This window comes from Balaenoptera ricei, chromosome 8, assembly GCF_028023285.1.
Source record: "Balaenoptera ricei isolate mBalRic1 chromosome 8, mBalRic1.hap2, whole genome shotgun sequence".
In the NCBI taxonomy this organism is placed as follows: domain Eukaryota; kingdom Metazoa; phylum Chordata; class Mammalia; order Artiodactyla; family Balaenopteridae; genus Balaenoptera; species Balaenoptera ricei.
The window spans coordinates 2,940,973-2,965,914 of record NC_082646.1 but is presented as its reverse complement, the minus strand read 5'-3'; the positions used below and the strand labels follow the sequence as shown (position 1 = coordinate 2,965,914).

At 47.4% G+C, this 24,942-nt stretch overlaps 1 long non-coding RNA gene across 1 annotated transcript in view; it reads left to right on the top strand.

Moving 5' to 3' along the window:
- LOC132369541 (uncharacterized) overlaps positions 1-6,061 on the top strand; it is a 358,827-nt gene extending 352,766 nt beyond the window's left edge. Inside the window, exon 8 of the long non-coding RNA XR_009504437.1 lies at positions 5,962-6,061. This is a non-coding gene — a long non-coding RNA (uncharacterized LOC132369541). The remainder of the gene's footprint in view (positions 1-5,961) is intronic.
- The last annotated feature ends 18,881 nt before the right edge of the window (positions 6,062-24,942 follow it).

The window sequence follows — 24,942 nt, the reverse complement described above, 5'->3', positions numbered from 1 at the left end:
ACCCCCAGCTGAGGGCTCTCGGTGTAGGTGCTGCCCTAGGACCCCCAGCTGAGGGCTCTCGGTGTAGGGGCGGCCCTAGGACCCCCAGCTGAGGGCTCTCGGTGTAGGGGCGGCCCTAGGACCCCCAGCTGAGGGCTCTCGGTGTAGGGGCGGCCCTAGGACCCCCAGCTGAGGGCTCTCGGTGTAGGGGCGGCCCTAGGACCCCCAGCTGAGGGCTCTCGGTGTAGGTGCTGCCCTAGGACCCCCAGCTGAGGGCTCTCGGTGTAGGGGCGGCCCTAGGACCCCCAGCTGAGGGCTCTCGGTGTAGGGGCGGCCCTAGGACCCCCAGCTGAGGGCTCTCGGTGTAGGGGCGGCCCTAGGACCCCCAGCTGAGGGCTCTCGGTGTAGGGGCGGCCCTAGGACCCCCAGCTGAGGGCTCTCGGTGTAGGGGCGGCCCTAGGACCCCCAGCTGAGGGCTCTCGGTGTAGGGGCGGCCCTAGGACCCCCAGCTGAGGGCTCTCGGTGTAGGGGCGGCCCTAGGACCCCCAGCTGAGGGCTCTCGGTGTAGGGGCTGCCCTAGGACCCCCAGCTGAGGGCTCTCGGTGTAGGGGCGGCCCTAGGACCCCCAGCTGAGGGCTCTCGGTGTAGGGGCGGCCCTAGGACCCCCAGCTGAGGGCTCTCGGTGTAGGGGCTGCCCTAGGACCCCCAGCTGAGGGCTCTCGGTGTAGGGGCGGCCCTAGGACCCCCAGCTGAGGGCTCTCGGTGTAGGGGCGGCCCTAGGACCCCCAGCTGAGGGCTCTCGGTGTAGGGGCGGCCCTAGGACCCCCAGCTGAGGGCTCTCGGTGTAGGTGCTGCCCTAGGACCCCCAGCTGAGGGCTCTCGGTGTAGGGGCTGCCCTAGGACCCCCAGCTGAGGGCTCTCGGTGTAGGGGCGGCCCTAGGACCCCCAGCTGAGGGCTCTCGGTGTAGGGGCGGCCCTAGGACCCCCAGCTGAGGGCTCTCGGTGTAGGGGCTGCCCTAGGACCCCCAGCTGAGGGCTCTCGGTGTAGGGGCGGCCCTAGGACCCCCAGCTGAGGGCTCTCGGTGTAGGGGCGGCCCTAGGACCCCCAGCTGAGGGCTCTCGGTGTAGGGGCGGCCCTAGGACCCCCAGCTGAGGGCTCTCGGTGTAGGTGCTGCCCTAGGACCCCCAGCTGAGGGCTCTCGGTGTAGGGGCGGCCCTAGGACACCCAGCTGAGGGCTCTCGGTATAGGGGCGGCCCTAGGACCCCCAGCTGAGGGCTCTCGGTGTAGGGGCTGCCCTAGGACCCCCAGCTGAGGGCTCTCGCTGTAGGGGCGGCCCTAGGACCCCCAGCTGAGGGCTCTCGGTGTAGGGGCGGCCCTAGGACCCCCAGCTGAGGGCTCTCGGTGTAGGGGCGGCCCTAGGACCCCCAGCTGAGGGCTCTCGGTGTAGGTGCTGCCCTAGGACCCCCAGCTGAGGGCTCTCGGTGTAGGGGCGGCCCTAGGACACCCAGCTGAGGGCTCTCGGTGTAGGGGCGGCCCTAGGACACCCAGCTGAGGGCTCTCGGTGTAGGGGCGGCCCTAGGACCCCCAGCTGAGGGCTCTCGGTGTAGGGGCGGCCCTAGGACCCCCAGCTGAGGGCTCTCGGTGTAGGGGCTGCCCTAGGACCCCCAGCTGAGGGCTCTCGGTGTAGGGGCGACCCTAGGACCCCCAGCTGAGGGCTCTCGGTGTAGGGGCGGCCCTAGGACCCCCAGCTGAGGGCTCTCGGTGTAGGGGCTGCCCTAGGACCCCCAGCTGAGGGCTCTCGGTGTAGGGGTGGCCCTAGGACCCCCAGCTGAGGGCTCTCGGTGTAGGGGCGGCCCTAGGACCCCCAGCTGAGGGCTCTCGGTGTAGGGGCGGCCCTAGGACCCCCAGCTGAGGGCTCTCGGTGTAGGGGCTGCCCTAGGACCCCCAGCTGAGGGCTCTCGGTGTAGGGGCGACCCTAGGACCCCCAGCTGAGGGCTCTCGGTGTAGGGGCGGCCCTAGGACCCCCAGCTGAGGGCTCTCGGTGTAGGGGCTGCCCTAGGACCCCCAGCTGAGGGCTCTCGGTGTAGGGGTGGCCCTAGGACCCCCAGCTGAGGGCTCTCGGTGTAGGGGCGACCCTAGGACCCCCAGCTGAGGGCTCTCGGTGTAGGTGCTGCCCTAGGACCCCCAGCTGAGGGCTCTCGGTGTAGGGGCGGCCCTAGGACACCCAGCTGAGGGCTCTCGGTATAGGGGCGGCCCTAGGACCCCCAGCTGAGGGCTCTCGGTGTAGGGGCGGCCCTAGGACCCCCAGCTGAGGGCTCTCGGTGTAGGGGCGGCCCTAGGACCCCCAGCTGAGGGCTCTCGGTGTAGGGGCGGCCCTAGGACCCCCAGCTCCCGCACGCCCCTTCCTGCAGGAGTGCTGCCTGGCAGCGCGCACGGGCACCGTCTTAAGATCTCAGAGTCGAGGGGCATTTTCAGAACTGAGGGCAGAAGTGGGAGACACTCAGCAGGTGAGCTGAACGGTGACAGTTTTGAGTGGCAGCAACGCCCGCAGGGACAGCCCCAAACAGCACTCCTTGGGAGGGTTCGGCTTCTCTTTGGTTCCTGGCCTGAAATCCCCTCTTGCCTCAGCAGGTAGGTCATCACCGCCGAGAGGCATTTGTTTCTGCAGCTAAGGAGACAGTGCCCTGGATCTGCAGCCTCAGGGCCCAGAGCTTGTCCCAGGAGGATGGTGAGGAGTAGGATGCAGGAGAGCCTTTCTGCCCGGGGGCAGGCTACGGGTACAGTCCTAGGCTGTGCCTGCATCAGGCTCAGCGAGAGAGAAGCTCTACAAATGGGCGATTGGAGAAGTCACCCAGGTGGGACCAGGGAAGCGGGATGGAATAACACAGGGAGGGAAAGAAAGCATGCAGCCTGACGGGCTCTATTAATAGGAGGAAAGAGAACAGGAGCACAGGCAGCCGAAATAGCAGGTGCGGGGATGAGAGAGACGGAGATGGAGAGGGGATGACCAGAGAGAAGGGAGAGGACGCAGGGTGGGGCGGGGTCCGGGGGAGGTGGCCTCATGGAACTGATACGTACAGAAGATGTTCTTCCTCATTGGGAGGCCTGCGTGTTGGCCCAGACGGCATCCAAAAGCTCTTTTACTGCTGAATGTCAGGAGCAAGGCTCACAGCATGCCAGCAAGGGCAACCTGGGCGAGGGGTTGAAGGTGGCATGAGCAACTTTAGGAATCACCTGAAGACCCTTCCTGCCCCTACATGAGCCTCATAGCCTACTTCTTCCTTCCTTTTGTTTTCTGCTGAAATGTCCAAATTTGATGTCACTTTGGGGAGTAAAGTACACATTGGTCTCTGTAGGGGAGCTCCTTGAATAGCCTATGTTACCAAAGAAAGCTGGCGGGTCTGGTTGCCCTCTTCCGAGGGCACCAGAACCTTGCTGAGCTGTCTCGTGGGAGGACACGTGCAGAGTGAAGCTTCCAGCACAGGAGGGGCAGGCTGGCCTTCCTAGCAGGACCCCTGGAGAAACGAGGCCAAGGGAGAGAGTGTGGGTGTGCTGGGTGGAGGGACAGCCAGGGTGGGTGGTGGCGAGGCCCAGCAATACGAGAACATACGGCTGGGCCTCAGAAAGCATCATGTCGGCCCCAAGTCACGCCCTGGAGCAGAGCTGTCTCCTGCCCTTTCCTTCCTTTGCTGTTTCCCCTCAAGAAGCAGGAAGCTGCCTTTCTCACAGGACATTTCTCTCCCATCTCTTCTTTCCTCTCTGCTCAGGATGGAATCTCAGAAATCCCAAATATCTTTTTTTTAAATTATTTTTTATGAAGAAGCAATTAGTCGTTCTGACAAGTTCTTGGAACACCATAATGAAATATTGGAGAAAAGTAGAACAGCCCCACGCAGATTTTCTCAGCGCCTCTTGCTTCAAAAAATACTCCTCCAAAGCTGTGTATTGTAAAACTAAAACATAAACACTTCTCTTATGCAATAGACACCTGAGTGTCTGTGACATCGCGTGTCACCGGTGTTCCTTGTTTCTGCTTTGCTCTTTTTGCTTCCTCCTCTTATACCGGAGCAGGAAAGGAGGAGGGGGGAGCAGTTGGAAGAAGAAGGGGCAGAGAGGCAGAGGGATGCAGATGGGTGTTGCCGAAATTTGGCCTCTGTTCACCGGTGCTGAACAGAAACGTGTAGAGAGAGTTTTGGGTGAAGTAGAAAAGAATAGCTTTATAGATTTGCCAGGCAGAGGGGACCACAGCGGGCTCCTGCCCTCAAAGCTGTGTGTCCCGCCCTGGAGGGGCTAGTGAGAACTCTTACAGTGTTCGAGGAGCAGGGTGTGATCAGCTCGTGGACATCCTTCTGATTGGTCAGTGGTGAGGTAATTGGGAGTCAGCACCATCAACCTTCCGGTTCCAACCGGTCTGGGGTCTACATGCTTGTGGACAGCAGACAGTTAACTTCTCCCACCCGGTCGGGGTTTCAGTATCTGCAAAACAGCTCAAAGGACATGGCTCAGAATATTATCTATAATTCTTGAGGAAGAACTAAACGTCCTTGACTTTGTTTAATGGATAAACTATTATTCTTTTGTCTTGCTTGACTGTTTTCTTTTCTTTCTGCATTTTCTCACTTAACTGATTAAATTTATTCTTTGACTAAAGTTTTTCTACGGAGAAAAGGCAGGCAGAGGGCATGGCTGGGGGTCTATTCTGGGAAAGCCTCATAGGGTCCTGCTCGGTTCCATGGGGGTGAAGGAGGAGGACGAGGAAGATGAGACACAGGGCATCCGGCTGAGTTCAGGGTTCTGGGAAACACGTTTAGTAAATCAAAATTGAAAACCAGACTCCTTGTCAATATTTTTAAAATGTTTTTCTTTTGAATACAGAGGAGAGATGTTGTGGTGTTGTTTGGTTTTCTTCATTAGAGAGAGATCAATTTCTGTTTTTGGCAAGTAAGATTCTGCTTTGAGAGTGGAGAGGATGGTGCAGTGGGAGGGTTTGGAATTCTCCACTCAGAGTAGGAGAATCCCAGAATTAGCAAGTGTGGACTATCAGATTCTGTTTAAGGCCTTTTCTTGCATGCAGAGAGATTACACCTGAGCCACTTAACGCTAAGTCTCAAGGGCTCCAGTTGGTCCCACTTCTATTAAAAATCTCGCCTAACAGGAGAGCATAGTATTTTTTTTTAAGAGGTAAAAGAGAAAAGCTGATGATGGTACTAGTCTAACTCTAAATGATACTAGTTCTTCTAATCACTCAGTGATGCAGTATGTTTGCCATCTAATTTCATCCAAAACACCCTAAACTGAAAATAAAGTGCTATTTAATAGGCATGCAAAGATGTCATTTCATTTTGCTGAATGTTCTAGTGGCAACTACTAATTATTTCAATGTATTTTTTTCCTGTAATTATTTGAAACAGACTATTCAGAGCTCCCCAGTAACTTCAAAAATATTTCGGTGTCCTACAGAAATTCAATAGTATAAATTTAAATAGCTTTTTCCCTCCTTTCTTCAATTTGCTGAGAATACAGCTGCATGAGATTGAGGGAGGAAACACTTCTTGTGCAAACAGAAAGCAGCCGAAGAAGAAGAAGAAAGAAAAATCCCATCCCTAAACCCTCTCCTTCTACCTGGAGGCCCCTTTCCTGCTGCATTCAATTTCCTTCTGGTTCTCATGGGCAGGTGATAGAACTAATCCACCAGATGCTATTTGTAACTTTCTCTGGCCAGAGAGAGGCTGGCAGGATGGGGATGGCAGATACAGGTGCCTAGTTGGCTGAGGAATTGTGTCATTGTTTGCAAGGCTACCTCCTCCCAGAACCAAGCCCCGATTCCCATGTATACCATTTGGGAGGATGAAGAAGGACCAGCCAGACCGCGACCCCCTGGCAGCCACTGAGGGGCCGCCCTGCTGGGTGCAGACATCCCGGAAGCAGTTCCAATGTCCCTCTGAAAAGGAGGTCAGCACCACGTGTCTTTCTCTCCCAAGGAACTCTCTACCCGCCGGCCATAGCACGGCCAGCACTGCAGTGAGGACATGAGGGGTAAGAGGGAGCTGTACAGACGGGTCACCTACGAGGGACAGCAGAGCGGAGCTGTACAGACGGGTCACCTACGAGGGACAGCAGAGCGGAGAACCTTGATCCTGTCCAGCTTCTTTATTTGACCCTCCTGCGGCATCAACATTGTGAAGGAAGTTTCCCCGGAGCGAGATGAATAAACTATATATACAGCAGGTACACTCAGCCATGCATGGTGGGGTTTCTGTTCTGCGAGGAGCGTATCCATTGCACACAAGTCCACGGACCTTCCCTAAAAGCCACGGTGCTCAGAGGCAACATTATCTGGCGATGACGCCCTTTCCCGTGCATCCGCCCACGTGGGAATAAGTGACAGGCTCCAGCCTGCGTGCTGGGCCGGCTCTGAGGGGTGAGCGGTGTGGGGCAGGGCTGAAGCTGGCCGCTGCGGGATGGGCCTCAGCTCACCCGCCTCCTGGCTGGGCTTTCTCCCTTCCTCGTGCTGCTCCTCCACCCCGACAGGTCCTTTAAGGATCTATTAAAGATCACTTGCACATGACAAAAGTGAAAAACACAACATATTTCTAGAATCATGCTGCCTAATCTCTAGCTGTGTGGCAGAGATCAAGAAATGGGGGGAGAAGTTATTAAAAAAGTCAACTTTTCTTTCCTATCATTGAAGAGTCCCTACTTCCATGTGTACATATTCTGTCTTCCATTTCATCTTTTCAAGAATATCTTAACAGTGCAAAGCAACTGTAGTCCAATAAAAAAAAAAAATAAGAATACCTAAATGCAAATCTCAGCTAGGCACAAGTTAAACAAACAATATTTACTTGAGAGATAAAGAGCTGTAGGAGGAATGATCCATCCAGGAAGAGGAAGTTCTGCTGGCCAGTACAGAAAGCTCAGGGGGCATCACCATGACTCCCAGTCCTGGGAGCAAGGACTCTCCAGGAATATTGCCACCAGGAAGCAAAGCTAGACAGCAGGACCACATTGCTCTCTGCAAGTGTGCTGAGAAGCCATGAGGTGACTTCCCTGAAGCCTTAGGGTGGGTCCTGCCAGAAGCCCAAGTTTGGTGAGTCCCACCTTGGGGGAATTTCCGACTTTAAAATGTCCCGATCTTTTGCTCACGTGTCTCATTTTTACTGGCTGAGGGAGTCGGTAAGTAAAATGTGACATTTATAGGTACTTTAATGGCATTCGAAATCCTCGCCTGCGTTGGTTCTCCCAGCACCCTGTGTACTCACTTGGTGGATGAGAAAATGTGCTTTGAGATGGATGTGGGTTCCCAACCTCACCCAAGCTCTTAAGTGGCTAAGTGGAGGGATGTCCTTGCTGTGACAGCTTCATATCTCCTTTAATTTCTTAATCCATACCTCAACCTAGATGTCCCAAGAGTACATCACAACCTTCATGTTCATTGCCATTTCTCTGAAGTTGTTTATCCTCCTGAAATGACCCCTCCCCATTCCCTATAACCATCAGTGGAGCCAAAACCATCAAAGTCAGCCTTGATTCTTCCCTCTCCTGGATGCTCTGGTCACTCAGGTAATTAGTCATCATTTTTACCTGCTAAGTGGATCATAAGCCTTCCCTTCTTCTCATCTTACTAAACATGCATTCCTGTCTGTCATCAGGTTTGTCCCCTCAAATCCATCCTCCATACAGAGCAACCTCTGTCCATTCAGAATCCCACAGCTTGGTTTCCACTTGAAAACCTTCAGTGGTCCCTCACATCCTTCAACATCAGTGTAGTTGGGAGTCTGGGGTCCAGACTACTTACTTCTTTGCCACCTGACCGTCCCTGAAGGCGGGCCAAGTCTGCAGAGCCTTAGGGCTCCAGGACATCCAGTTTGAAAGTCACTGGATTATAGAATAAAAAGATCTTTCCATGCAGTGAAAGCTCTCCAAGCCCTGGCCTTAGCCCACCTCTCCAGTCTCATTCCTTGTCATTTACCGTCTTCCAGTTTATATAACACAGGAAGGAACACTGAGAAAATGGTAAACATTATTTCCTCTATTTGTTTTACAGATGAGACCACCAAGTCCTGGTGTGCCTAAGTAACACGCTCAAGGAGATGGCGTGAACCCCTGAGGCAGGTGGACCAGAGTCCACACTGCTCTTCACGACTAGCCACCTGTGCCCCTCATCGGACACCTCCTGGGATGGCCGTGCCGAGTGGAGTCCAGGTTGTTTTCTGCGCCCATAGAGGAGGCAGAATGTTTGATCCTGGCCTTCAGAGAACCCAGACAGAAACACTTAAGTATCCTTAAATGCACTCAAATAAAAAGGGCAATTAATTCAGCTCTGAGAAGGACAGATTCCGATCTATAAAATATTGACCTCATAAGGTGGCAAGGGTAAATACGATAATGTATATGGAAGACCTCTGTGCTCTTGAAAGCAGAGAGCAGAAGCACGGACTTGCAGGAGCTGGGCAGGTACCATAAATGACTTTTCTATCCAAGGGGGATGGGGGGACACAGGGGATCCCCACCCCATTTAAAAAAGCAGCAGCTACTCAGTTCTAACCGGCCGTTATTGCCCGAGATTCGGAAGGAACCTCTCAGTACGGCCAACACTTCTGATTTTTAAAAAGAAATCTTGTTGCAAAATGTTGTCCCACCTAATTGTTTTTCATCACGTATGGATCAAACAAAACGTCTGGAAACTGGGAGAGGGCTTTGGCCTGGAATCTGCCAGTTTGCAGCCTCTGCCTTAGAAAGGGCTTCGGGGATGGCGGCTTTGTAGTTAGAGAAGCAGAATCTCACAAAGCAAACCACCTAAGGGCCGAGGAGTTTGGAGTTGGCAGAAGTGTCCTCCCTGGGAGGGTGCGGTTGTAGCGGGCTCAGGAGAAGGAGACCCAGGACCGTCTGAAGACAGGGAAACAAACATCAGAGTGAACATCACCACGCAGGCAGAAAATTACAAGTGTCGGAATCAATCCGCTCTTCGGAGTCACAGGACCCAATCAAGGTGGAAAACAATAAGGAAAAAACTAAAATCAATGAGCTCCACGTGGTTTGTTTGGAACACTGGCTCCAAAAAGGAGTCGCATAAAACGGTGCCATCTTCCTCGGCCCTTTAGTTTTCTCACTTCCCCAAAAGCCGAGGAAAACAGAACAAAACACTCTCCCTTCACATCGAATTTTGTGAAGGATTCATAAACTGGATTCTCTCATCCTCTTGCTTAGAACCTTTTATGACTTTCCCAACTATATTCAAGGAGATAAAAGGCAAACTCAAAAATTTCAGCAGATAACCAGAACCTATAAAACACATTTCAGAAGGATAAAATAGAAATCGAACCATAAAAAAAAAGAAGCCCGCAATAAACCGTCTGTCCTCCAAGCCTATTTTACCCAGTCTTCCTCATCCTGTGAAGACAATTCTATCTTTCTGATTGTTCAGGCCCATTAGAATCAGTGCTGACTGCCCACTCTGTCATGCCCCACACTTGACCCATCAGGAAATCCTATTGGCTCCACCTTCAAAATATACCTGAAATCCAAGCACTTCCTTCAGCTCTGCTACTAATACCTTCACTGAGTCAACGGTGTCTCACCTGGATCATCGCAGGGGCCTCCTGCTTGTTCTCCAGCTTCTACCTAGGCCCCTACATCAGTAAGAATAGGCTACCTGTGGAGCAGAAATAATTCTCAATCTCTCAGTCACTTAACCAACAAAGTTACGAGAACGCTCACTCCCACGGTTGAAATAGGTTGGTTGGTGGAGGGACTCTGTCCATCTCTTGCCCACCCAGACTGATGAACAGCCACCATTGCCATCACGTGGTGCTGGCAGAGCTGCCCAGGGGCCCTGGAAGGCTCCACCAGAAGTGAAATGTGTGACATCTGGTTACGCCTCACTGGCCAAGCCAGTCACATGAGGGTACAATCCAGCCATGTCCCAGGAGAAGCAGACATACTCTGTGGATACACGAAGGACCAACACATACCCCCTAGGATCTGTTCTCAGCCCAGCAGACTGAGCCATCTTTTTAAGACCTAAGCTGGAAGGTGTCACCTTCCTGCCCTCCATTTCCTTGAGTCAAACAAAGCCAGAGCTCCTGTGATGACAGCAAAGTGCCACATGATCCCATGCCCCATTATGTCTCTGGTCCCATGTGTCCTACTTTCTGTTCCTTTGCTCACTCCATTCCTGAGCCATTGAGCTTCCTCCTTCCTGTTCCTCAAACAAGCCAGGTGCAGTCCCATCTTTGGGCTTCCGCAGTGGCTATTCCCTCTGCCTAGATGTATACGTGCATGGCTAGTTCCTTCAAGTTTCCATCTGACCTCCTTAAATTTTTTGTTCTCAAATGTCTTCTTACTTCAAATTGCATCCATACATCCCTATGTTTGACCAGGGGAACCATAGCTTCTTAGCTGCATTATCTTGAGAAATTTGCTTAATCTCTCAAAGTTTCAATATCCTCCCTTGTAAGATTAGATTGATGGTATGTGACTTGCTGGGTTATTATGAACATTGAATGAGAAAATATACACACGACGTTACACTCTTAGTTGGCACCAGCATAAGGCTGGTTCCTCTTGCCCATCCCCAATTGTAAAACAGCACAACAGCCATTTAATGGTCATTTGTAGAATTTCATACTTTGGGGGGTTAGAAGGGACCTTAAAGTTTATCTGGTCTAGTGTTTCCTAATTATCTCCAGATCCTTGTCGATGCAAACCAAAACATAACAAAGCAAAAATAGAACAAAACCAAAACACAACCCCCCTCCCAATTCTATGGCCAAATAAGTAAGGGAGGAAAGTTTCTCCTATTTATGCTCAATTTTTGGAGATTCAGAACTCACGTTAGCATATTAAAAACTCTGAGAATCCTTGCGGTAAAGAAACCTGTTCAACTTTGTTTGAACCAACATTCTCCAAACTTAACTGACCACAGAACCCTGCATTTTCCCCTTCACATTAATGCTTATTAACATCCTGTAGAACTAATGTTCTGTTGAACACAACTTGGGAAGTGCTGAGCTAGTCTAAATCTCACAGTTACTTGAGAACTAAGCTGTAGACCAGAGAGGTTAAGTGCTCAGCCCACTGTGGCACAGAGGCAGAGTGAGACTGGACCCTGACCTGGACACAATCCAGGGCCAGGTTCCTCATTTCACACTCATTTCTTTTTTTTTTTTTTTTAATATCTTTATTGGAGTATAATTGCTTTACAACGGTGTGTTAGTTTCTGCTTTATAACAAAGTGAATCAGTTATACATATACATATGTTCCCATATCTCTTCCCTCTTGCATCTCCCTCCCTCCCACCCTCCCTATCCCACCCCTCTAGGTGGTCACAAAGCACCGAGCTGATCTCCCTGTGCTATGCGGCTGCTTCCCACTAGCTAGTTATTTTACATTTGGTAGTGTATATACGTCCATGACACTCTCTCACCCTGTCACATCTCACCCCTCCCCCTCCCCATATCCTCAACTCCATTCTCTAGTAGGTCTGTGTCTTTATTCCCGTCTTGCCACTAGGTTCTTCATGACCTTTTTTTCCCCTTAGATTCCATATATATGTGTTAGCATACTGTATTTGTTTTTCTCTTTCTGACTTACTTCACTCTGTATGACAGACTCTAACTCCATCCACCTCATTACAAATACCTCCATTTCATTTCTTTTTATGGCTGAGTAATATTCCATTGTATATATGTGTCACATCTTCTTTATCCATTCATCTGATGATGGACACTTAGGTTGCTTCCATGTCCTGGCTATTGTAAATAGAGCTGCAATGAACATTTTGGTACATGACTCTTTTTGAATTATGGTTTTCTCAGGGTATATGCCCAGCAGTGGGATTGCTGGGTCATATGGTAATTCTATTTTTAGTTTTTTAAGGACTCTCCATACTGTTCTCCATAGTGGCTGTATCAATTTACATTCCCACCAATAGTGCAAGAGGGTTCCCTTTTCTCCACACCCTCTCCAGCATTTATTGTTTGTAGATTTTTTGATGATGGCCATCCTGACCAGTGTGAGATGATACCTCATTGTAGTTTTGATTTGCATTTCTCTAATGATTAATAATGTTGAGCATTCTTTCATGTGTCTGTTGGCCATCTGTATATCTTCTTTGGAGAAATGTCTATTTAGGTCTTCTGCCCATTTTTGGATTGGGTTGTTTGTTTCTTTGTTATTGAGCTGCATGAGCTGCTTGTAAATCTTGGAGATTAATCCTTTGTCAGTTGCTTCATTTGCAAATATTTTCTCCCATTCTGAGGGTTGTCTTTTGGTCTTGTTTATGGTTTCCTTTGCTGTGCAAAAGCTTTTAAGTTTCATTAGGTCCCATTTGTTTATTTGTGTTTTTATTTCCATTTCTCTAGGGGCTGGGTCAAAAAGGATCTTGCTATGATGTATGTCATAGAGTGTTCTGCCTATGTTTTCCTCTAGGAGTTTGATAGTGTCTGGCCTTACACTTAGGTCTTTAATCCATTTTGGGTTTATTTTTGTGTATGGTGTCAGGGAGTGTTCTAATTTCATACTTTTACATGTACCTGTCCAATTTTCCCAGCACCATTTATTGAAGAGGCTGTCTTTTCTCCACTGTATATGCTTGCCTCCTTTATCGAAGATAAGGTGACCATATGTGCGTGGGTTTATCTCTGGGCTTTCTATCCTGTTCCATTGATCTATATTTCTGTTTTTGTGCCAGTACCAAACTGTCTTGATTACTGTAGCTTTGTAATATAGTCTGAAGTCAGGGAGCCTGATTCCTCCAGCTCCATTTTTCGTTCTCAAGATTGCTTTGGCTATTCGGGGTCTTTTGTGTCTCCATACAAATTGTGAAATTTTTTGTTCTAGTTCTGTGAAAATTGCCAGTGGTAATTTGATAGGGATTGCATTGAATCTGTAGATTGCTTTGGGTAGTAGAGTCATTTTCACAATGTTGATTCTTCCAATCCAAGAACATGCTATATCTCTCCATCTATTTGTGTCATCTTTAATTTCTTTCATCAGTGTCCTATAATTTTCTGCATACAGGTCTTTTGTCTCCTTAGGTAGGTTTATTCCTAGATATTTTATTCTTTTTGTTGCAATGGTAAACGGGAGTGTTTTCTTAATTTCACTTTCAGATTTTTCATCATTAGTATATAGGAATGCAAGAGATTTCTGTGCATTAATTTTGTATCCTGCTACTTTACCAAATTCATTGATTAGCTCTAGTAGTTTTCTGGTAGCATCTTTAGGATCCTCTGTGTAGAGTATCATGTCATCTGCAAACAGTGACAGCTTTACTTCTTCTTTTCCGATTTGGATTCCTTTTATTTCTTTTTCTTCTCTGATTGCTGTGGCTAACACTTCCAAAACTATGTTGAATAATAGTGGTGAGAGTGGGCAACCTTGTCTTGTTCCTGATCTTAGTGGAAATGGTTTCAATTTTTCACCATTGAGGACAATGTTGGCTGTGGGTTTGTCATATATGGCCTTTATTATGTTGAGGAAAGTTGCCTCTATGCCTACTTTCTGCAGGGCTTTTATCATAAATGGGTGTTGAATTTTGTCGAAAGCTTTCTCTGCATCTATTGAGATGATCATATGGTTTTTCTCCTTCAATTTGTTAATATGATGTATCACATTGATTGATTTGCATATATTGAAGAATCCTTGTATTCCTGGAATAAACCCCACTTGATCATGGTGTATGAGCCTTTTAATATGCTGTTGGATTCTGCTTGCTAGTATTTTGTTGAGGATTTTTGCATCTATGTTCATCAGTGATATTGGCCTGTAGTTTTCTTTCTTTGTGACATCTTTGTCTGGTTTTGGTATCAGGGTGATGGTGACCTCGTAGAATGAGTTGGGAAGTGTTCCTCCCTCTGCAATATTTTGGAAGACTTTGAGAAGGATAGGTGTTAGCTCTTCTCTAAATGTTTGATAGAATTCGCCAGTGAAGCCATCTGGTCCTGGGCTTTTGTATGTTGGAAGATTTTTAATCACAGTTTCAATTTCAGTGCTTGTGGTTGGTCTGTTCATATTTTCTATTTCTTCCTGGTTCAGTCTCGGCAGGTTGTGCATTTCTAAGAATCTGTCCATTTCTTCCAGGTTGTCCATTTTATTGGCATAGAGTTGCTTGTAGTAATCTCTCATGATCGTTTGTATTTCTGCAGTGTCAGTGGTTACTTCTCCTTTTTCATTTCTAATTCTATTGATTTGAGTCTTCTCCCTTTTTCTCTTGATGAGTCTGGCTAATGGTTTGTCAATTTTGTTTATCTTCTCGAAGAACCAGCTTTTAGTTTCATTGATTTTTGCTATTGTTTCCTTCATTTCTTTTTCATTTATTTCTGATCTGATCTTTGTGATTTCTTTCCTTCTGCTAGCTTTGGGGTTTTTTTGCTCTTCTTTCTCTAATTGCTTTAGGTGCAAGGTTAGGTTGTTTATTCGAGATGTTTCCTGTTTCTTGAGGTAGGCTTGTATTGCTATAAACTTCCCTCTTAGAACTGCTTTTGCTGCGTCCCATAGGTTTTGGGTCGTCGTGTCTCCATTGTCATTTGTTTCTAGGTATTTTTTGATTTCCCCTTTGATTTCTTCAGTGATCACTTCGTTATTAAGTAGTGTATTGTGTAGCCTCCACGTGTTTGTATTTTTTACAGATCTTTTCCTGTAATTGATATCTAGTCTCATAGTGTTGTGGTCGGAAAAGATACTTGATGCGATTTCAATTTTCTTAAATTTACCAAGGCTTGATTTGTGACCCAAGATATGATCTATCCTGGAGAATATTCCATGAGCACTTGAGAAAAATGTGTATTCTGTTGTTTTTGGGTGGACTGTCCTATAAATATCAGTTAAGTCCATCTTGTTTAATGTATCATTTAAAGCTTGTGTTTCCTTATTTATTTTCATTTTGGATGATCTGTCCATTGGTGAAAGTGGGGTGTTAAAGTCCCCTACTATGATTGTGTTACTGTCGATTTCCCCTTTTATGGCTGTTAGTATTTGCCTTATGTATTGAGGTGCTCCTATGTTGGGTGCATAAATATTTACAATTGTTATACCTTCCTCTTGGATCGATCCCTTGATCATTATATAGTGTCCTTCTTTGTCTCTTGTAATAGTCTTTATTTTAAAGTCTATTTTGTCTGATATGAGAATTGCTACTCCAGCTTTCTTTTGATTTCCATTTGCATGGAATATCTTTTTCCATCCCCTCACTTTCAGTCTGTATGTGTCTCTAGGTCTGAAGTGGGTCTCTTGTAGACAGCATATATATGGGTCTTGTTTGTGTATCCATTCAGCCAGTCTGTGTCTTTTGGTGGGAGCATTTAATCCATTTACATTCAAGGTAATTATCGATATGTATGTTCCTATTCCCATTTTCTTAAATGTTTTGGGTTTGTTATTGTAGGTGTTTTCCTTCTCTTGTGTTTCTTGCCTAGAGAAATTCCTTTAGCATTTGTTGTAAAGCTGGTTTGGTGGTGCTGAACTCTCTCAGCTTTTGCTTGTCTGTAAAGGTTTTAATTTCTCCATCAAATCTGAATGAGATCCTTGCTGGGTAGAGTAACCTTGGTTTTAGGTTTTTTTCCTTCATCACTTTAACTATATCCTGCCACTCCCTTCTGGCTTGCAGAGTTTCTGCTGAAAGATCAGCTGTTAACCTTATGGGGATTCCCTTGTGTGTTATTTGTTGTTTTTCCCTTGCTGCTTTTAATATGTTTTCTTTATATTTAATTTTTGATAGTTTGATTAATATGTGTCTTGGCATGTTTCTCCTTGGATTTATCCTGTATGGGACTCTCTGTGCTTCCAGGACTTGATTAACTATTTCCTTTCCCATATTAGGGAAGTTTTCAACTATAATCTCTTCAAATATTTTCTCAGTCCCTTTCTTTTTCTCTTCTTCTTCTGGGACCTCTATAATTCGAATGTTGGTGCATTTAATGTTGTCCCAGAGGTCTCTGAGACTGTCCTCAGTTCTTTTCATTCTTTTTTCTTTATTCTGCTCTGCAGTAGTTATTTCCACTATTTTATCTTCCAGGTCATTTATCCGTTCTTCTGCCTCAGTTATTCTGCTATTGATCCCATCTACAGTATTTTTAATTTCATTTATTGTCTTGTTCATCTCTGGTGTGTTTTGACTCTGCTCCTTCACCTGCTGTGTGTTTTTTTTTTAAATTTTATTTATTTATTTATTTATTTATTTATTTATTTATTTATTTATTTATGGCTGTGTTGGGTCTTAGTCTCTGTGCAAGGGCTTTCTCTAGTTGCGGCAAGTGGGGGCCACTATTCATCGCGGCACAGGCCTCTCACTATCGCGGCCTTTTGTTGCGGAGCACGGGCTCCAGATGTGCAGTCTCAGTAATTGTGGCTCACGGACCTAGTTGCTCAGCAGCATGTGGGATCTTCCCAGACCAGGGCTCGAACCCGTGTCCCCTGCATTAGCAGGCAGATTCTCAACCACTGCGCCACCAGGGAAGCCCTGCTGTGTGTTTTTTGTCTTCTCATTTTGCTTATCTTACTGTGTTTGGGGTCTCCTTTTCACAGGCTGCAGGTTCGTAGTTCCCATTGTTTTTGGTATCTGTCCCCAGTGGCTAAGGTTGGTTCAGTGGGTTGTGTAGGCTTCCTGGTGGAGGGGACTAGTGCCTGTGTTCTGGTGGATGAGGCTGGATCTTGTCTTTCTGGTGGGCACGTCCACGTCTGGTGATGTGTTTTGGGGTGTCTGTGGCCTTATTATGATTTTAGGCAGCCTCTCTGCTAATGGATGGGGCTGTGTTCCTGTCTTGCTAGTTGTTTGGCATAGGGTGTCCAGCACTGTAGCTTGCTGGTCGTTGAGCGAAGCTGGGTCTTGATGTTGAGATGGAGATCTCTGAGAGATTTTCGCCGTTTGGTATTACGTGGAGCTGGGAGGTCTCTTGTGGACCAGTGTCCTGAAGTTGGCTCTCCCACCTCAGAGGCACAGCCCTGATGCCTGGCTGGAGCACCAAGAGCCTTTCATCCACACGGCTCAGAATAAAAGGGAGAAAAAAAATAGAAAGAAAGAAAGAAAGAGGGTAAAATAAAATAAAATAAAGCTATTATAATAAAAAAATAAGAAAAAGAAATTATTAAGAATAAATTTATTAAGAAGAAAAAAAGAATTTTTTTAATGTTTTAAAAATAGATTTATTAATTTTTATAATAAAAAATAAGAAAAAATTTTTTTAATTTTTTAAAATAAAAAATATGAAAAAACTTATTAAAAAATTTTTTTAATTTCTAAAAGTAGAAAATAAGGAAAAAATTATTAAGAAAACATTTATTAGGAAAAAAAATTTTTTTAAGTAAAAAAAGAATAAAGAAAAAAAAAAAAAAAACGGACGGACCTAACCCTAGGACTAATGGTGAAAGCAAAGCTATACAGACAAAATCTCACCCAGAAGCATACACATATACACTCACAAAAAAAGGAAAAGGGGAAAAATTAATATATCCTGCTCCCAAAGTCCACCTCCTGAATTTGGGATGATTCGTTGTCTATTCAGGTATTCAACAGATGCAGGCACATCAAGTTGATTGTGGAGCTTTAATCCGCTTCTCCTGAGGCTGCATGGAGAGATTTCCCTTTCTCTTCTTTGTTCGTACAGCTCCCGGGGTTCACCTTTGGATTTGGACCCGCCTCTGCGTGTAGGTCGCCTGAGGGCGTCTGTTCTTTGCTCACACAGGACGGGGTTAAAGGAGCAGCTGCTTCGGGGGCTCTGGCTCACTCAGGCGGGGGGAGGGAGCGGTACGGAGGAGGCGGGGCGAGCCTGCGGCGTCAGAGGCGTCGTGACGTTGCAGCAGCCCGAGGCGCGCCGTGCGTTCTCCCGGGAAGTTGTCCCCGGATCACGGGAGCCTGGCCGTGGCGGGCTGCAGAGGATCCCGGGAGGGGCGGTGTGGAGAGTGACCTGGGCTCGCACACAGGCTTCTTGGTGGCGGCAGCAGCAGCCTTATCGTCTCCTGCCCGTTTCTGGGGTCCGCGCTGACAACCGCGGCTCGTGCCCGTCTCTGGAGCTCGTTTAGGCGGCGCTCTGAATCCCCTCTCCTCGCGCACCAGGAAACAAAGAGGTAAGAAAAAGTCTCTTGCCTCTTCGGCAGCTGCAGACCTTTTCCCGGACTCCCTCCCAGCTCGCCGTGGCGCACTAACCCCTTCAGGCCGTGTTCACGCCGCCAACCCCAGTCCTCTCCCTGCGATCCGACCGAAGCCCGAGCCTCAGCTCCCAGCCCCGCCCGCCCCGGCGGGGGAGCAGACAAGCCTCTCGGGCTGGTGAGCGCTGCTCGGCGCCGAGCCTCCGTGCGGGAATCTCTCCGCTTTGCCCTCCGCACCCCTGTGGCTGCGCTCTCCTCCGTGGCTCCGAAGCTTCCCCCCTCTGCCACCCGCAGTCTCTGCCCGCGAAGGGACTTCCTAGTGCGTGGAAACCTTTCCTCCTTCACGGCTCCCTCCTGCTGGTGCAGGTCCCGTCCCTATACTTTTGTCTCTGTTTTTTCTTTTTCCTTTTGCCCTACCCAAGTACGTGGGGAGTTTCTTGCCTTTTGGGAGGTCTGACGTTTTCTGCCAGCGTTCAGTGGGTGTTCTGTAGGAGCAGTTCCACGTGTAGATGTATTTCTACTGTATCTGTGGGAAGGAAGGTGATCTCCGCGTCTTACTCTTCCGCCATCTTGCCCAGACCCTCTCCACACTCATTTCTTGATGAATAAAGTCATCAAACGTGAAAATGGAAAGACACTTTCTCTTATTTACTGACATTGTCAGACTCACTCTCGTGCCCTGAATCAGAGATCAGGGCTTTCACTGTCCATTTTCATCCCCTCACCTTGTTCTTGCAGCAAGAAGTTTCGTTTACCCCTGAGGTCCTCCTTCCACTTTGGATTTCAGGGTGCAAAAAAAAAAAAAAAAACCTTTGAGAGCAATGTCCAGGCAGAGCTGTTAGTTATTATTTATCTGTGCCTGGGTGTCTTAGTAGACTGTATGTCTAAATGAGGGGGGAAATTGCTCTATAAATAAAGCAACAATCACCCCATGGCTCTACCGCGTGGGAGAACTCACAGACCAAAATCTGCGACAGATGATCTGTCATTCCCTAGACCCCCTCCCCACCCTTAAAGCCTACCTACCACATGCTCATGCCTTCTTTATCCTTTTCTCCTCTCCTGGGCAACGAGATGTGACAGGTGGACATTTTCTGAGTATAAACGTTTTCAAACAAGATGGATGGGCTGAGTCCATGGGCTGAACATATACTGTTGGGAAACTTAGCTCCTGGCTGAGTGTTAACGATGCTTTCTTCCCCAGTGTGCCCTGGTTTATTTAAGAACAGTTTATAAGCGCTACCTCTGGAGCCGTGTCTGTATCTCTGTTGTTATTTATGTCTATGAAGATTATGTATTTCAGTAATGTACTTTATTCTCAGACATTGTGACATTAGTTGCAAAATGATGTCTGTGATTGACACGGGGTTGTGTGTATCACTTTCTTCTCTGATCTTTATGAGATCTTGGTTCTGATTGGCTTGTTTATGCCCCACAATCACACCTTGAGATGTACAGGGACGATATGACGCCTCCTTTTCCTTATCGTAGGTAAGTTGAGGCACAGATCAGAGACGTGTCTTGCCCAAGATCAAATGATCAGATGTCTAGACATTTGAAGAACCTGGACTTGAATTCATCCTTTGACTCTAAATCCTGGACTGTCTTCACACTCATGATTCCTGACCTTGGAAAGGTTGTCTTCAATACTCCTGCCTTGTTCCTGCATGGGCTCCTCGGTGACTTGGAAACCGCACATGGTGGAGGCCAAGGTCAGGGCTGACAGAGGTGTAAGTGCCCAGGACCCTAGCCTTCCAGTGAGACGCACGCTGCCATCACCACCATCATGACTGAGCAGACAGACTTCCCAATCTACCCCCGGCCCTGGGCTAAGTGAACAAGAGAAAGGTGTGATCTAACCACAGCACCAGTCCATTCTGTGTGCAATACATTTGTAGGCATTAGTTAACAAGGGATGTGTACAAGCAGTAAAATATATAATATCTCCCAAAATAAGAACAGCTTTAATGTGTTAGCTTTCCTGATTATAAAAGCAACACGTTTACTGCAAACAACATGGAAAGTACAGAAACCTATGGAAAAGAACGTGAACATCAATTATTTCCCATTCCCCAAAGGAACCCGAGGCAAACATCTTGGCTGGACTCTCTCCAGGTACAGGTCTCGCTCACCTGCCCACGAGCCTCTGCAGGAGGCAACACGGGTCCCTCCATCTCTGCTCTTCCGACATGGCTGCTTTAGTACCAGCTATAAACACAAACAAATTTAGTCAATTCTAGAGGGTGCCAATGGAAAAAAAGAAAATCCGGTTTGCTGTGGCTGTAACATATCAGTTCTTAAACTTTATAAGATCATAGACCTCTCTGAGATTTTGATGAAAGCCGTGGATACTTCTCAGAGAAAAAAAAATCTGTCGACATACACAGGATACTTTGCATATAACATTAAGGAATTCAGGAATTCTACCTGTAATTCCCCTGAAGCCCTATCAAGTCAGAAAGTCTCCTGCTGTAAATGAAGAAAGAAGTATTCATAACTCTTATCACAATCCATATTTATATATTTGTTTACTTATGTAATATTTCTCTCTCCCACTAGATTATGAGTTTCACAATAGCAGAGATGGTTTATTTTATTCAAAGATGTACAGGCGGTGCCTGGTAGCTAAGATGTCTCAGTTATTTGTGAAATGAAGTAACAAATGAACGAATGAATGTGTGCGTACGGGTGTTCCTTTGCGCCAGCAGCGACTTATGCATGATGTAAATAGGAGGACTAGTTAGGGAAAAAATAGGAAGGGGGAAGTTTGTATCTGCTTTTTTTATACAGGTATAAAAAAAGATGGTAGGGTAGGGTGCCATTTTGCGAAGAGATAGTATTAGTTGTTTGGCGGGGGTGGGGATTATAAATTTTTCATCCAGGTAGGGAGGGCAGCAGTAGCCTGGGTCCTTGGAAACCCTGCCTCATGGTCTCATCACAGGAGGATCTTTTCATCTACTTGGTAGATGTTGTCTGACCCGGATGCATGATGGGAGGGTATAACCCGACATTGCTCACCATTTTTCCTCCTTCCCATTTATGTTCTTCCAAATGCCTACTTTTCCCTGAATTCAATACCGGTCTGCTCAGGATCCAGCCTCTGTCTCCCTCATACTCAGTGTCTGGAAGCTCATATCAGATTGCTCACAAACAATGAATTCCTTATTGGCTACGTTTCCATGGAAGACAGTGGTCTTTACTCCAAATCATTGGTCCTGCCGGTGACTAGGTTTGCCTCTGCAATGCCCCTTGGACTGCATTCCACTAGATTCCTTCTTGGAAGTTCAGGCTTGAATGTGTCATGCAGCTGTGCTTCAGAGAGAGAAAGAGGGGTTAAGTGATGTACAGAGCAGGGTGTCATCTCTTGGTCTCTGCTGCTTGTCATTACCTTGTTCAGTGTACTCAGCACTAATCTCGCAATCAACACAAATATGCTTGGTGAGCTGAGCAGTGCAAAGCAATAAACTGGATGGGAAGGTTAGATCACAGCCATGCGAAGGGGGCGAGAGGCACAGGCGGGGTGGGTGGGAAAGAGCAGGGACCCGTGGAGTGGCCCTGAGTCTGCCTGCGGGGAAGCGAGCGGAGCTCTTCAAGGTAGGACCACAGGGACCTCTCAGCTCTCGCTGCCCTCTCTCTTGACGTCACCGGCTTTTGAGACTTTCTAGCTTCTAACTCCAGCTGTTAGAGTGAGAATACCTGGCACCTAGTAGATAATCAATAAACACATGCTGATTTAAACAGAGGGAATGATTTGGTTAAATTATTCAAACATTTATTGAATGTCTCTCTTCCAGAGATTGGGCTCCAGATGCCATTGTCTGTTCTAGTCTGGAAGAAGGAAATTCACACAGAATAATAATAAATGTATAATGTCAAAAGAGCTGGAATAGACTTAAGTTACTGTTCCGTGAAAGTGCAAAGAAAGAAGTGACTCTCTTAGCCTGCAACATCAGGAGAACATCTAAAGAGCGATACGTGAGTCTGTATTTACTTGATCCACTAATATTGAGCACCTACAACATGCCAGGGGATGTGAAAAGCACTGAGAATAAAATGATGCAAAATCATTTTGGACTTAAAGGAGCTCACATTTTACTGGGGGAAACAGACCAATGAAAAGGCATTTGAGGGTGAGCGCTTGTGTTTGGTTTACTATTGTTTACAATGATGCGTTTGCTCCTCCGTGGGAGTATTATTACATGTGCTCATTCCTTCCCTGCATCCTGATGATAGGCTTGGCCATGCAGGGGCTCTGGCCAGTTGAATGTGAGTGTATGTTGCCTACACCATGTCTGGTCAGGGACTTTACATCCTATGGATGCTCCATTCAGTCTCTTATGTTCCTATGCCACCTGCCATGAGAACAGTATGTCTCAAAAGGGGGCTGCCCCCCAAGCAGGGCCTGGAAGAGAGGCTGCCCTGAGCAGATCTGAGCCTGACCCACAGCCTGAAGCAGAGACTCAGCAGCCAGGTCTTATCTGTAGACATGAAACACGAGCAACAAAGATGTCTTTCTGGTTTTGCTCTAAGCTAATGAGACTTGGGACTGCTTGTTACACAGTGTCACTTAGAGTGATCTAACTAATACAGTGGTAATAGGGGTAAAGCAGAGACCATAGTAAGGGAACATGAGGGAAGTTCAAATGCCAGCCTAGAGCAATGGTCAGCAAAGACTGCCTGGGAGAAGAGGGGCATCTAAGCTGAGTCCTGAGCAGAGAAACGTTGGAAGAAGAAGGATGATCCAGAAAGTGGAGACACTCAGGTAAAGGCCCAAATATAAGAGCTAGTGTGATATAACGAAGGCAATAATTTAGTAGAGTTGAAGCTTAAGTATGAGCTTCTGTGTATAGAAAGAGAGTATGGAGGGCAGGGTGGGGGCCAGATTAGTGAGAGACAAGACTGGGGAGGTAAGAGAAACCGTCTCATGAAGGATGTCCTGTGCTGTGTCAGCAGTGTGGACTTCATCTTCTGGACGATAGTCACTGAAGGCATTTAGAGGAGGGGTGGGCAGTAGCTTGGCATTTGAAAGTGATCATTCTGGCTGCTTTTGGAGGACTGACTGGAGAGAGAGAGAGAAAACTTGAAGCCAAGGAGGCAGTTAAGAGGCCTTTGCTATATAGGTGTGAGAGACAGGGTGCGTGTAGAGAAAAGAGTGTGGGTGGAGGTCCTTGGGGGCTGGGATCCAGAAGACTTGGAAATTGATGAGGGGCAACGTACAAATAGGAAAGCGGAAGGACTGCTAGGTTCCTGGAGAAGCAGTGAATGAATGGTGATGCCCTTCTCTCTCCTAGGAAATAGTACAAGGATTAGGTTTAGAGTCGGGTGATGGGAGGGAGAGGGTGAGTTCTACTGGGGGCATACAGAATATAAGGTGTCACAGAGACATCTGAATGAAAATATCCTTTCAGCGTTGGATATATGGGCCTGGAGCTCAGGAGAGAGATCTGGCTTGAGAAAGAGATTTGGGGGTCATCAGGATAGAGATGGTAATTGAAGCCTTGGGAATAGTTTAGAGTGAAAGTATACAAAACGAGAAAAAAACAACAACACAGTGCTTAAATGAGATAGAAATAATGCAGAAATTATTTCCTCCAGAAACCATGGCTGTAAAGCAGGGTGCAGGACGGAGGTGTAGCCCGAGGAGGATGCAGGGGTGCCATGGGTTGAATTTTGCCCCTCCCCCAAATTCATACGTTGCAGTCCTAATCCCTAGCACCTCCATATGTAAGCTTATTTGGAAATAGAGTCATTGTAGATGTAACCAGTGAAGATGAGGTTATTCTGGAGTGGGATGGGCCCTAATCTAATGTGTTAGACGTTCTTTTGAAAAAGGAAATTTGGACACAGAGACATGCACACAGAATGCCTTGTGAAGATTGGGTTTTACTACCACAAGCCAAGGAACTACCAGAAGCCAGAAGAGAGACCTGGAAGAGACCCTTCTCTTGTGGCTTTAGCGGGAGCACGGCCCTGCCCACACCTTGAATTTGGACTCTGGTCTCCAGAATTGTGAGACAATAATGTCTGTTGTCTATGCCGCACGGCCGGTGGTGCTTTGTTACAACAGTCCTCGGAAACTAACACAAAGGATGAGGATGGGGTTTGGGTTTGTGGTTTCTTTGTTTAACATGGCATACTTAAATGGCAGTAGGAAAGGTCTGGCAAAGGAAAGGGAGGCTGGAGATATAACTGATGGAAGAAAGCCTCTGAGGAGGAAGGAGGAGGGAAATGCAGTCCAGAGCCTTGAGGGCTGACAGCAGAGGCAGCACAGGTGGAGGTGGGTACAAAGATGCTTGTGTAGGCAAAGGACAGGAGCTTGAGACAATTTCAGGTTGATGTTCCTTTGGAGTCTCTGCTCAGGTATCACCTTATCAGTGAAGATCCTCTTTACCATCTTTTAAAAATGTCCATCTGTTCCCTGCCCTCTTTTTATTTTTCTCTGTGACAACTTCACTATTGGACATACTGTGCAGTAGTGAACTTGCTCATTTGTTTGCTGTCATTCACTTCCCACTGGAATGTAAGCTCTACAAGGTTTTGTCTCTTATATTCACTGCTGTATACCTAGAACCCAGAAGTATCCCTTGCTCACGGAGGGACTCAATAAATACTTGTTAAATGAATGGATGATTGGATGATGACTTCTAGTTTTTCAAGGGAAGCAGGAGGCAAGGTCATCTGCCGAGGGAGGAGGGGAGAGGCGTTTGGGGAAGCATAGAAGGAGCGCCAGGCAATGTTAAGAGCCCAGTGGAAGTTGGAGACCTGAGATAACTTGTGAGTTGTGATTTTCTCCAAAGGTTCTTCACAGATCCCATGAAGGAGGGGAGATGGATCCAGGGTTGAAGCTTTTTCAAGGTCAGCATAACGGAAAGAA